This window comes from Benincasa hispida, chromosome 4, assembly GCF_027475165.1.
Source record: "Benincasa hispida cultivar pf3 chromosome 4, pf3_genome.v1.1, whole genome shotgun sequence".
Taxonomy (NCBI): Eukaryota; Viridiplantae; Streptophyta; class Magnoliopsida; order Cucurbitales; family Cucurbitaceae; genus Benincasa; species Benincasa hispida.
In genome coordinates, this window is record NC_143481.1 from 19,657,809 (window position 1) to 19,671,858 (window position 14,050).

Consider the following 14,050-nt stretch of genomic DNA (forward strand, 5'->3'; position numbering starts at 1 on the left):
GGTAGCAGTGTCCTACGTAATTTTCAACTACAATTAGATTGAACATCTTCTATTTTTTAATCAGATTATGAGTTTTGATTACAAATTTGGAGGTGGACCTTGCAATTCATTAGGATTTCGAAGCAGATAAACAATAACAAACATAATAAACTAGGATCTACTTTTTAAATTACCATTGATGAAATACATTTCACCTGAGACAAACATGACCGAAGTGAAAACTAATTTAAGTAGGATTAATTTCATTCTTTCAAAGCAAGATATTAGCACCGAACATGACGAGTATTTTGTAAGAAATCAAAACTAAAAAGATAAATCGTGAACTTTACGAACCAAATAAAAATAAGAGAAAAAATTTAACATTTTAAACAGTAGAGACTAAATACAAATTAAATTAAAAAATTTAAGAGCAAAATTGTAAGATTTTAAAATTTAGAGAACAAACGATACCTACTCCCTAAATAAAGAGAACAAAAACTGTATTTTTAGCTTAGTTTTATTTATGCATTCGTCGTAAAGTGAGGTTGAAAGAGAAGCGGTAAATAATTGATTTACTAATTAGTAATTACTGTTACAATTTTTAATTGAAGAATATTTAAATCTAGTAATTGTCATGCTTCTTGATGTCTGAGATTTGATCCTTCAATCATATGCAATGGTTGTGGATAAAAAAGACAAATATAGTGAAAAGTAAATAATAAATGCAAAGAAATACAGAAAGCTCTTAATCATCCTAAATCTTTATTGGAATAAAGGTATGTAATTCTTCAAGTAGGATTGTATCTTTTTTATTCTATAATTTGTGTTGCTTCATGAATGATTGCATCACTTCATAAATAAACATGACTATTCGAATGACCACGAATTAGTGCATAAATATGTCATTTCTTCATTTTGTTTTCTCAATGTTTTCCAATAGCATTTCCTCATTTAAAAATTTCTCTCCATTTTCAAAATCTGCTAAAGAAGTTTGAAATATCCACATAGTTTACTTCGTTGATCTTGTGGATGGGGTGCTACATCCATAAGAAATGTAATCTGTTCTATTTTGGAAGACAATTACTCTCTCAACTCACGTAGTTTCTTGCATATAAAAGTTGTGATTTGTATTGTTTATGCTTTTGCTTCTATAACAATCTTGAGACAAATTTTGTGTTAAATTTCAAGTCGTATAATCTGATATTGAAATTCTACAAGCTGACAAATGAAGGTTTTTATTGAATCATATGAACAGTTTAACAATTCTGGCGTTTTGCGACTTTTGTATTAAGATTGGTATAAATCTCATATTTCTGGTATTTTTTATAATTGGTTTTCATTTAACCAATTATCTTAAAGATTCTGTATTGCTTCAATAACTATATTGATATAGTCTAAGTTTTAATACAGTGGGTGAATCTTCTCGGTATTTCTAATGATGCTATAAGATTTTATGTGTATTTGCTGGTTTAAATATTGAAATGTATGCACTAAGATTCTTTTTTTTTGGTTTTAGTGTTCTCCATAAGGCCGTAAGATGGTATACATAAGTTTCTTTTTGGTGCATCATTTGTGTGTTTGTTGAGATAATATTTACTTTTCTTTAATTTTTGTTAATATACATATGTCAGTGGCGCCCTAGACTAAAACTTGAAATTTGTTAGAGAGATTGCAATTGTCGTTCAAATCTAATCAATTCTGTTTGATTTACATATTTAATGTCAACACTAATCCTTTGTTGATTCTTCTTTATCTAGTGTGTGTTTATATTGTTCTGTGTACGTGTTTGGTTTTTTCTTTTTTTAATTCAGTTATTTCATAATTTATTCAGTTTGTCCATCTCACCACTCTAAACTTGTTAAAATTTCTCAAAGAGGATGCTCCTGTTTTATATGAAAGAGAATTTGACGAACAAAAACTACTTGTTTATGATGCATGGAAATATGCCGAATACCTATGCAAGAATTATATTTTGAATGGACTGGATAACACACTTTACAATGTATATAATAGTGTTGATTCAACAAAGAATCTGTAGAATTCACTAGAGAAAAAGTATAAAATAGAAATTTTCGGTTCGAAGAAATTCATTGTTGACGAGTTTTTGGATTATAAAATGGTGGATTAAAAAACAGTGATAAGTCAGGTCCAAAAACTCCAAGTAATTCTTCATGATTTACATTCTTAAAATATGCTTTTGAGTGGATCATTTCAGGTAGCAACAATAATTAAAAACTATCTTAAACATAAACGCAAGGAGATAAAGCTTGAAGAACTTGTGGTTCGTCTTGGAATTGAAGAGGACAATATTGTTATAGAAGCAAAAGCACATGAAATCGTAAAAATCACAACTTTCATATATAAGAAACTATCTAAGCCCAACGACTTTATATTGTCTCATTAAGATAAATTTACTCACCCTAGTGTCTGAGTTTAGAGAGTAATTAGAACTTAGTTGATCTCGGATGGTTTAGTTTCAAGCTTTATTCGCAGTTAAAGCTCAAAATCCTTTGAGTTGCAAGTTTGGCCTTCATTGGAAGTTTTTCTCCCTCACTTTGCAGTTCCTTTCACAACATTTATGAAGTTTATCTGTTAATGGGATTTTATTGTCTAAAGCGGTGTCCCATTCTCAGATAAATTTGAAGTCTTATTATCTCTTGGCTACTATGCATTGTCCCTATTGCTCTCGTATTTTCTTATGGGTATTCTTTTTATAAGCTTTTTCTTTTTTTTTTTTTTACAAGGCATACTTATTTTTTATAAGAAAAGATTTCATTGATCAAGTGAAATATCCAAACGGGGCTCTTTTAAAGAGAATACAAAACATATTTCTAATTTATAATAGAAAAAGAGAAACCATGGCTCTTAATGGCTGTGTATTTTTACACCAAAAGGAAGTGTTGAAAATAGCAAACTCGAAGGTGTCTTTGGATGACTTGGCTTTGTCTTGGAATATTCTTTTTTCTTTGGAGACCTTTGTCTTGGAATATTCTTGTGTTTCTCTCTTCCCAAACCTTCCACAAAATTATTTATGTAGTGCTAGCCCAAATATGTTATTGTGTATTTTTTCTACATTGTTTCGCTCCTTTTTAGAGCTTGGACACTAGTCTCCTTTTATTTTCAATGAAAAATTACGTTTTTTTGTTCAAACAAATAATAAATAAATAAATAAAATTACCTAGGAAATATTTATTTTTCCAAACAGGGTTTTAAATTATAAACATTTATAATTATTAAGAATACCATTTTCATCCAACAAAAATTAAAGGCAAGCCTTTTCCTTTGTGAAAATTATTTGGTGAGAAAACTTTGAATTTCCCTAATCAATTGTCTATTTTGCATCTCCTTTCACTTTTTTGCATCTTGTTTGTTTGTCAATAAAACTTCTACTCCAAGAATCTCTTAATCTCTCGCAACATTGAGATCACTTGACTAGTCTAAGTTTGCATTAGTTATTGATTTCATTGTTCTTCGGTTGGATTAGACAAATTACACCTATAGAATTATGATACTGATATTGAAATGTTGGCGAGTATAATCACGTTTGAATGAGTATTTGTTAAAATTTCTAGTCTTCTTTTCTTTTTAATTTTTTTTCTTAGATAACTTACATGTAAGATTATGACAAGTTAAGTTATTCTTCGGACTGAAATTGTAGACGTGTAGAATAGTAATTAGGAACCTGTTTGAAATGACTTATCAAGTACCTAAAATCCCATTTTAGTACTTATAACTTTTTTTTTAAGTACTTGAATAATTGTCATTTCAAACAAGCCCCATGGATATAATATCTTGATTTGGTGTTAAATATCCTACAACGTTCTTGTAAACTGTTTTGAAAAGAAAAATAAAAAGTTGTCTATGAAAACAAAAATTTATCTATAGAAACAAAAAGTTGTCTAATATTTAGCTTTGCTTTTGAACAAAAAGGGAAACAAAAATAAAGATTATCATCTCTATGGTTTTGGTATAATATAGAAACAAAAATAAAGATTTGAATGAGAAGGTGATCTTTCTACAATGTGTTGATCTTCGACAGAGTTTTTCTAATTCCTCCACTATGTTTCTATTTCTACAATGTGTTTATCATCTCTATGGTTTTGGTAGCATAAAAAGGCAAGGAAAATGGCTCTTCACTTAAAATATTACAATTCATTTAAGAGGAATTTTTATCTTTTCCTTATGAAATGCAACTGCTCAATATAAAACTTAAAATGTTATTGTTCATTGCAGTTCATAATGGAAGACAAGTATCAGAGCTTGCGAAGATTTGATGAATAAACAGATGTATTTTCTTTTAAACCTGTTTTGTTTGCTTTTTGTTTGTCTGGCTCTTCAGTGTTAGTGATCAATGTTAGGTCCATGTTATAAAGCAAATTGTAGAAGTATTCATGCCTTACCGTTCTGGAAAAAGGATCACAATGGCCCTTAGTTTGTAATACATTTTGAAATTTATTGTCACAAAATTTAAATTAAAATACAATTTAATGCATTTTATAACGATGGATTGTGTCTCTTTTGTTTTAAGGATGTCTCAAATAATGACTTGTGTGGAACAATACCAACCAGTGGACCATTTGAGCACATACCTTTAAACAAGTAGGTTTCTGATTTTTTTTTCTTTCACATTTTTATTCTATAGCTATTTCATATTTTGAAGTGCATAAAATTGTATAATTCAGAGTAACACTCTTTTGCCAACATAAATTCAAAGTGTAAAAAAAGAGAATAGAATGAATGATTCTTTACTTATATTATGTTGAGTACATAAACTACTTTTAAATACATTATTTACTTTTCTTTTATTGTTATTATCTCCCTTTTATTCTTTGAATTATAAATTAGCTTAAAGTACTAATTTGGTTCAGGTAATCTCTTACTTTTTACAAAGAAGTGTATAACATGGATAGAAGTTGGATGCAAATTAGAAATCGAGTATTGCAAGAATAAAGAAATGAAGTTAGAAATTTAAATGCAAGCAACATCTAGTCAAATATCTTGTCTATGTAAAAGATGCAATAATACAGTACTTAAGACTCGAGATAATGTGAAAGCAGATTTGTTAATGTTTGGAATAGTTCCAAGTTACACTAGATGGACAATGCATGGTGAAGAAAGTTTTACTTATGAAGTAGGAGAAAATGATAATGACACTGATGATGGAGATTCTTTTGAAATACTAGAGGATCATTTTAGTGCTTTTAACACAGATAACTGGATAGGTAAAAGAGAATCAAATGAGCATGGTTATGATGAAGAACCTAATGAGAATGCTTCTAAGTTTTATAGATTGTTGAATGATGCAGAAAAAGAGTTTTATCCTAGGTGTCAAAAATATACTAGGTTGTCTTTCATTATGAAGTTGTTTCATCTAAAGTCTTTTGGAAGTTGAAGTAATAAATCATTTGCTTTACTAGTTATTAAAAGATGCATTTCCAGAAGGTACTGATCTACTTAATAATTACTATGAGACAAGGAAAATCCTTCAAGATTTAGGGCTTCATTACTCGAAAATGCATGCATGCTCTAATAATTGCCAACTATATTGAAAGGAAAATGTGAATGCTGATGAATGTTCAGTTTGTGGGGAATCTAGGTGGAAGCCAAATGAAATAAATAAAAAGAAGATTCCAAAAAAAGTTTTGCGAGGTATTGTCAGATTCGAACATAGGGCTACTTTATTTGTTTGACATTATTTTCCTCTAACTTCAAGATTAAAAAGATTATACATGTCAAGAAAGACTGCATCAAGTATGACTTAGCATTTGAATGGACGAGTAGATGATGAAGTTCTTAGACATCCTGCTGACGCTATTGCTTGGAAAACACTTGATGAATCATACAGTTTATTTGCTTCAGAGTTTCGAAATGTTCGACTTGGATTGGCTAGTGATGGATTTAATCTATCTGGAAATATGAGTTTGTCTTATAGCTTCTGGCCTGTCATTCTTATCTCATATAATTTACCACCATGAATGTGTATGAAAGAGCCTTATTTCATGTTATCATTACTCATTCCTGGACCTAAAGGCCTTGGTAATGATATTGACATCTTTTTACAACCGTTAGTTGATGAACTTGAAGTTCTTATGGGATGTAGGGGTTGAAATTTATGATGCTTCACTAAAACAAAATTTTAACATGCGTGCTGCATTATTATGGACAGTTAATGATTTTCCAGCATATGAAAACTTATCTGGTAGGAACACAAGATGTACTTTAGCTTGTCCTTCATGTAATTTTGATATTCGATCACTTTATTTAAAAAAAAAGTGGAAAGATGTGTTACATGGATCATCTTCGTTTCTTACCCTAGAACATGAATGGAGACTACAACGAGAGTTGTTTGATTGGTTTATTGAAGAAAACCTACCTCCTAAGAATTTGTCTGGAAGTGATATACTTGAACAAGTGAACCAATTTGGAGAATATGTATTTGGCAAGGATGTGAAAAAGAGAAAATATTCTAAAGATTGGCTAAAGAAAAGCATAATCTTTGAGTTACCTTATTGGAATACTTTATTATTGCGACACAATTTAGATGTCATGCATATTGAAAAAAAATGCTTGTGAAAACGTAATCAGTACATTGTTGAATATTAAAGGGAGGACTAAAGATAATTTGAAGTCTCATTTTGATCTTGAAGAAATGGATATAAGAAAGGAATTGCATCCAATATGAGAAGAAAACAAATTATACTTACCAGCTTCATGTTGTACATTGTCATTAGATGAGAGAAATGCATTTTGTGAGTATTTGAAGAAATTAAAAGTTCTAGATGGATTCTGTTCTATTGTTGGAAAGTGTGTCGATGGGGAAAATTATTTGGTCTTAAAAGTCATGACTATCATATTATTATGGAATATTTGCTTCCATGTGCACTTCAATGGTTGATGAGAAAGGAAGTTCGAGATGTATTGATTAAATTAAGCCAACTTTTTAAAGATCTTATGCTCAAAAGTGGTTAAAGTGGACGATATAAATCTTCTTGAAGTTGACATAGCAAAACTTCTTTGTAAAATGGAAATGATGTTTCTTCCATTGGTTTTTGATATAATGTTGCATTTATTAATCTATTTACCAAATGAGGTTAGAGTTGGTGGACTAATTCAGTATAGGTGGATGTACCCCTTTGAAAGGGATTTAAGTAAGTCAAAAGTTTATATATGCAATCGAATTCATTCTGAATGTTCTATTGCAAAAGGTTATATCAACAATGAATGTGTAATGTTTTACACAAGATATTTTCATACCATAGAATCTAAGTTCAACCAAAAGAGAAGAAATGAAGATAATGATCATAATCCTTATGAAGGAATATCTATCCTTAAACCAGTTGGCAGTTTGCCGTCCTATGGGACCAGTCAAACAAACAAGAAGGCCAACAATACATGAGCAGAGACAAGCTCATCTCTATATTTTAATGAACTATGATGGTGTCCTCCTATATATTAGGCATTGAAAAGTTCTCTTATTGATAAATTTTTTTTTAAATAAATTTTTCTAATGAACATGATAAGAAGTTTGTAGAATGGTTTGAAGATCATATAAGTGAGAAAAGACAATAGTTATGATATTTAATAAGCAAATTGACACTTCAAGAATTCAAGAAGCATTAACTTAGTAGTCTAGGTGTTGAATTAGGGAAAAACCTACTAAGAAGATCAAATCTTGTATAATTCAACTTTCAATCAAATTTCAAAATTTTAATTTAATTCAATTTTTAACTTAAAGTAAATTAAACCAAAAATTAATATTCTGAAAATTGAAATGAATTAATTTAAATAGTTAATTAAATAAATTTAAATAATTAATTAAACAAATTTAAATAATTAATATAATTAATTAATTAATTAATTAATAATTTAATATAAAATATTAAATTAATAAAACACATAATCCAAACATGAATTCCTATTCATGTAATTAATATTTAAATATTTTAAACTCTCTAGGTATATTTAATTTCGATAAATTTAAACGTTAATTATATCAAATATAATTATCCAAACCCTAAATTGAATTTGAACATTTCAAATTCAAAACCCTAATTTCGATTTTGAACACTTTAAATTCGCTCAAGTTACTAATCCAAGGTGTAATGTTTTACGAGCTAGTAAAGGGACTTTATGGACGTACAAATCATGAGCTCCAACGATTTGAGATTAATCGGCTAAACTCTTTAACCCGTGTTAATCAATATTCGTTAACCATCGAGACATACCACTATAGTTCAATGGTTGCACTCTCCTTACTGTAGATATATTTCTATCCACTTGATTTAACCATGATCAATAAGTCGATCCTTCTCAGGTCATTCATATTTACAGCTAGGTCAAAATTATTGTTTTACCCTCGTAAATACTTCTTGCTTCTTAAGCTCCCATTGATCCTCTATCGAACATTTGATTTGTAGTCCAACTAATAAACCATGTCCCTCTCGGCCATGAGAGGGTGGGACCCCTTTGTTCAAGACCAAGAATTAATACTTAAGGGAACAACCTATCTGCTAACCCTAAAACGGGTAGGAGTGAGTTTCATCTTGCACGACTATGTCCCCAACTATCTATCCAGTCTTTATCCCCAAAATGGAAGGCTTGTTGAACAGTGCTGTTGAACTACTCTCACCTATCTAGATCAAAGGATAATCCCAAATAAACAGGAGTTCATACTTAGCTCAAGATTAAGATTGAGTTACCATAGGTCATCGAATTGAAATAGTCAATTTTAATAGTAAACGGTCATTATGAAGAAAAGTGACTATTACATGGTCCAGTCTTATGCAAAACTCTTTTGCATAGGATGCCCCCACTCGCATGTCTCCACATGAACGATTTCGGGATCATGTCATTCATATCAGTATACAAAGTAGGCCGCATCCATAGTGTTCCTAGGATGAGGTACCCAATCTCATCCATATGCTTATAAACCATTTTGGCTATATACTATAACTTGATCCTCTTTTGTCTCTACATAAAGTCACAGTATTCATATTATAGTTGTGGATTCGTTTATTGGATTTTATAACATAATACAATTTCAATTTCAATAATATCTTTATTGAATAAATCCTTCAATAATACTTTTATTGATAAATAAAATATGTTTCCATGATTACGAGCTATGAGTTTTAGGACATTCCCAACATATTGGTGATACTCTTTTATTACTATCACTAATAGTATCTTTCACTAATAGTATCTCCAAGAGTATATAACATTAGAAGGATATCATTGATAACATCTTTAAGTGATATCTTTAATAGGCTACTATCAATGACATGAATGTAATATTTCCATAAAGTGATATTGTTGTTGTTTGTTTTTAGTATAAATGGAGAAAGGAAAGAGAAAATTATTAGAAGGATCAACATCATCTATAAAAAAGCACAAGAAGCTTAACGTCCACAATCTAATGATATTATATAAATTTATATACATTTGTGGTTGCCTTTTTCTTATATTTATATTGTTGTTATATAAACAAGAAAATGTATTAATTGTTCTAGAAAGTGAATGGATAAACCATGAAAATTAGCTCATTCATAACCTTAGAAGTACTATCCAACACAGGAATATTAGATGAGCTATCACTCGAACAATTTAGGGAAGGTCATTTTGTGCACTTCTTAGATATAAAAATGAAAATTGAAAAGGGTACTCATCTAACTCATATCATACCTAATTAGAAGGCAATGCACGACTATAAAACAAAATATCTTGGCCTTTAATCTAGAAAGACATATTTCAAAATTTGGTCTCAAGGATTTTTGTTTAGTAACAAGTTTAAATTGTGATGATTACCCTATAGATGCTATCTATAGTGAAAAAGAATCAATGGACAACACAATTAGGAACTTTTTTTTCCAAGACAAATATGAAAATTATAAGGAGAGAGCGCCAACCAACTTTTATTTTGTTAGGTTCTGATGCTAATACACTCATTGATGTAAAGGTTAAACTTGCACACTTGTATTTTTTTTATAAAAAAAGTTTCCTAATTCCTACATAAGGACATAACAAAGTAAGTTGAAAGCATTTAAAAATGTTGGATGATGAAGAAAAGTTTAGATCTTATCCATGGTGTAGGGTATCCTTTGAATTGACTGTAGAGTTTTTTAAGAATAGTATCATTCACGGCCCATGAAATCACTCATTGGTTCATTTTGAGACTTTGATTAAAAAAATCTTCTTTGACTCTTTCCATGGATGAGAGTTGAACCGCTACCTTGCTCTTTTTACGGGTACAAGAGCAAACCCGATCCTTTCCACGGGCTAGGATTCTACCGTTACAATGTTTTGAAGCCTTAAATCACACAATAAAACTCTTTATAAAGTGTGAGTATACAAGTTTGAGCTCAACACTCTAATCCTTACAATATAATAAAAATTTCTCTCAAGAATAAGATGAAAAGAAAGAAAATTGGAAGTTCATTGAGAGAGTAACAATGGTGGCTTTTTTTTTCTTGGCTAATTTTGAGGATTGTAAAATGTGAAAAGTTGAAATAATTTTGGTGAAGATGAAGTATAAAAAGAGAGGAAAATGGTGTAAAAGTCAGATTTTGATTTGGACCATTAGATTGATCAAAAAGTAAAATGGAAGGTGGAGATTGAAAGTGAAAAATTAAAAATATAAAATAAATATATATATATTTTAAAGCACTTAAAGTGACCAATGGTCACTTTTTATATTTTCTTTTTTTTTTAATTTATTTTTTTTCTTAAAGTGACGTTGGTCATTTTATATATATATATATTTAATTTTTTTAAAAATTTTTAACCAAAACAATTTCTTTCAAATCTCTGTTCTTTTAATAAAATTAAAATCCACCAATTCCAATTTTAAGCCCCATGTGTCACTCACCATATAGTTCAAAGTGACACTCTCTAATTGGTCCAATTTGATGATTAATATGCCACGTCACCGTCTCAGGTATTTTTCCATTACATTTCTTTTGGCCATATCTTTTTCATCCAAACTCCGATTTGGGTGATCTTGGCATTAGAATTGTTGTTCTGAGCTCTACGCTATGAATTATTCAAAATAATAAAATTGTTAGTAAATAAAATCAAATTTATTATCATCAAAACATTAATTAATTAATTTAAGATTAAGGGCCTAAAAGCCAACAAGTGATTGTTTCTATAAATATGTTGTCAGATAGTGATAGTATCACTAACACTTTATTAGAATTTTAGTTTACTATTGCTTCATTGGTTCCAATTGAATAAGAATTACAATCAAACTACTATGGGTATTTTGTGGAGCTGGCAAGAAAGGAGATGGAGATTGGAAAGGAAAAGGAAAAAGAAGGAAACAAATATCAATTGGAAGAAAAATAGCATCACTACAAGAAGAAATTGAAGAACTAAAAAGGACAAGAAGACATTAAGAAGGACATGCATGAAAAACACAAGGAGATCCTTGATATATTGGCCACATAAAAAAAAGCTATCAGTAATAAACTTCCACAAAAAGAGGAAGGTGGTGAAAAACAATCTCAAGAATCTCTTGAGAAGAACAAAGCGTCATCATCTAGTTTAGAACTTTTAGATGCAAGTTTGGAACTTATAGATGTTGGAGGCAAAGAGATATATATGTTTTTTTTTTTTGTATAAAGAAGTACAATAACATAAATGATATACGCGTGCAAACTGAAGCTAAAATTGCTAAGGAGAAGGAGGCTTTAGAAAAGGGTGCTCAAGAAATTAAGGAAAATGAGGCTGAAGAGAACAGCCAGTAGAAACAATTGCAAGATGAAGAGAAAGATCTTGAAGGTAAAGAGAAAGATCAAGAAGAAAAAAAGGATAAACATAAAAAAGAGGAAGAGAATGTAGATAAAGAACATATGACCAAAAAGAAGGTAAGTATTGATCAATTGATGTTTTTAAGTGTAGAATTAGCCTGCTATCAGTGATATCTAACATCACTGATAATATATTATCATTGATAACATACTATCGATGATAGCATCTATCAATGATTTACTTTACTGATAGCATATTGACAAATGTCATGTTATTTTTTATTCCATGATTTCAGGTTGTTGAAAATACTCTTAAAAAGAGTCTAAGAAAATATAGATCAAAGATTGCAGTTGAAAATATGGACGAGCTTGTTATGGAGAAGAGACCGAAGAGACAAGCAAAACCAACCAAGAAAATTTTGAAGAATGCAAAAAATCTAACAAAAAAAAAAGAAAAAGGACAAAAATAAGGTCTCTCCAAATGTTTCTTCCAAGGTGTCTCCAAACAAAGCTACAAGGCATTCTTCACGGTGGAAGGATGACGCCCAAGCTTTGATCTCAAAATATCACAACTCTAATTCTTGTTTCTTTGACAATAGATAGACTTGTTTTTTTTTTTTTGTTACAATAAATAGACTTTTGTTTGAGAATGATGGTTGTTATTTTGACAATAGATAGACTTTTGTTTGATAGTGATTGTTATGCTTATGATTTTCTTGGAAATTAAAGTGTTATTCCACAAGATATCTTTGTTTCAAAATGCATATGAATCTTTCATAAACGAGATTGATATAGTTACAACTTTCAATTTATTTCAGTATTTTTCAACAGGTTGTTCAATGTTCTTCAACAGGTTGTTTGATTGTTCAAACTTTAAACACAACCACAACTCATATCACTGATAGTATGGTATCAGTAATAGACATGCTATCAGTAATAGAAGCTATCACTAATAGCTTTTCTTTATTATTAATGTCAAAATGCTTATCTTTTAGTATAGTTACTTTTTTTGAAATAATTTCTTTGCAAGAGAATACATTTTATTTAGATATTCAGATAGTTAAAGTGGATGAAATAAATTCTCTACTTCAAAAATTAAACACTCGAGATTAGTGATAGAAGGTATCACTCACAACATGATATTATTGATAGAAGCTATCACCGATAGCTTGATATCAGTGATAGAAGCTATCAATGATATCACAAGTTTCTTTCTTTCCTGTGGCTAAAGCAAAACGAAAGCATCATAAACAAAAGCATCATATTGCCTAAAGAATATAGATATATCAACAACAAAGTCTATTCATTAGTAATAAATAAGCTGTCTCATCATCTAATAGATAAATTGACAAACATCAATGACAAGCTATGGATAAATTGATGACAAATATCATTAACAAGTTGTCTCACTATCTAATGGATAAATTGATGACAAACATCAATAATAAGCTGTCTCACTATCTAATGAATAAATTGATGAAAAACATCAACTACTATCTAATGGATAAATTGATGACAAGCATCAGTAATAAAACAAGCTTCTTCATTAAACAACTGGTGACAATTTGCATGTCCTACAACTATGGCCACGATGATGGCATCGAATGCACTTTGAGCTGCTTTTCTTTTCATCAATTGACAATATTCTTTGTTTTCGTGGTCGTTCAGTTGAATATTTAACTATTGGAGGTAATACATTCACACCAACATCAACAGGTCTCCAGTCAGAATGTTTTCCAATAGGATAAATTGATCCTTTATAGGTTGATAACAGTGTACTGGAAAAATAATAGTCCGACACAAAAGCATATTTATCTAAATTTAGCCCACAAATAATAGCACAAGCATGAGCACATGGAATCTTCATCAAATCCCAAACACGACAACTGCACGATTTAGAGGCCAAATTTACCACAAAATGATTGTCTCCATCAACTACTTTATATTCTTTATTGTTAATAGAATCAATCTTAAAAACAAAATAATCAACAAAATGTAATCAACTGGGTGAACTAATGACATGTCACTAAAAACTAACATATAAATGAAAATGTAAGTGATACTATTCTTGCCTGATAAAATGTCTTCAAACTATCAGTGAAAACAAAAAATATCAGTGATTTCAAGCTATCAGTGATTGCTTCTATCACTGATAACATGTTATCAATGACAGAAGTTATCACTGATAAAATATTATCAATGATAGAAGCTATCACTGATAAATTAAAATTACTAATATCTTCTATTGACTAAGGTATTTGTACCTTGAAGCTTCTTGACTAACTGTGTTGCTCTCGCAACTCAGACTTCGCCCAACTAGTCAA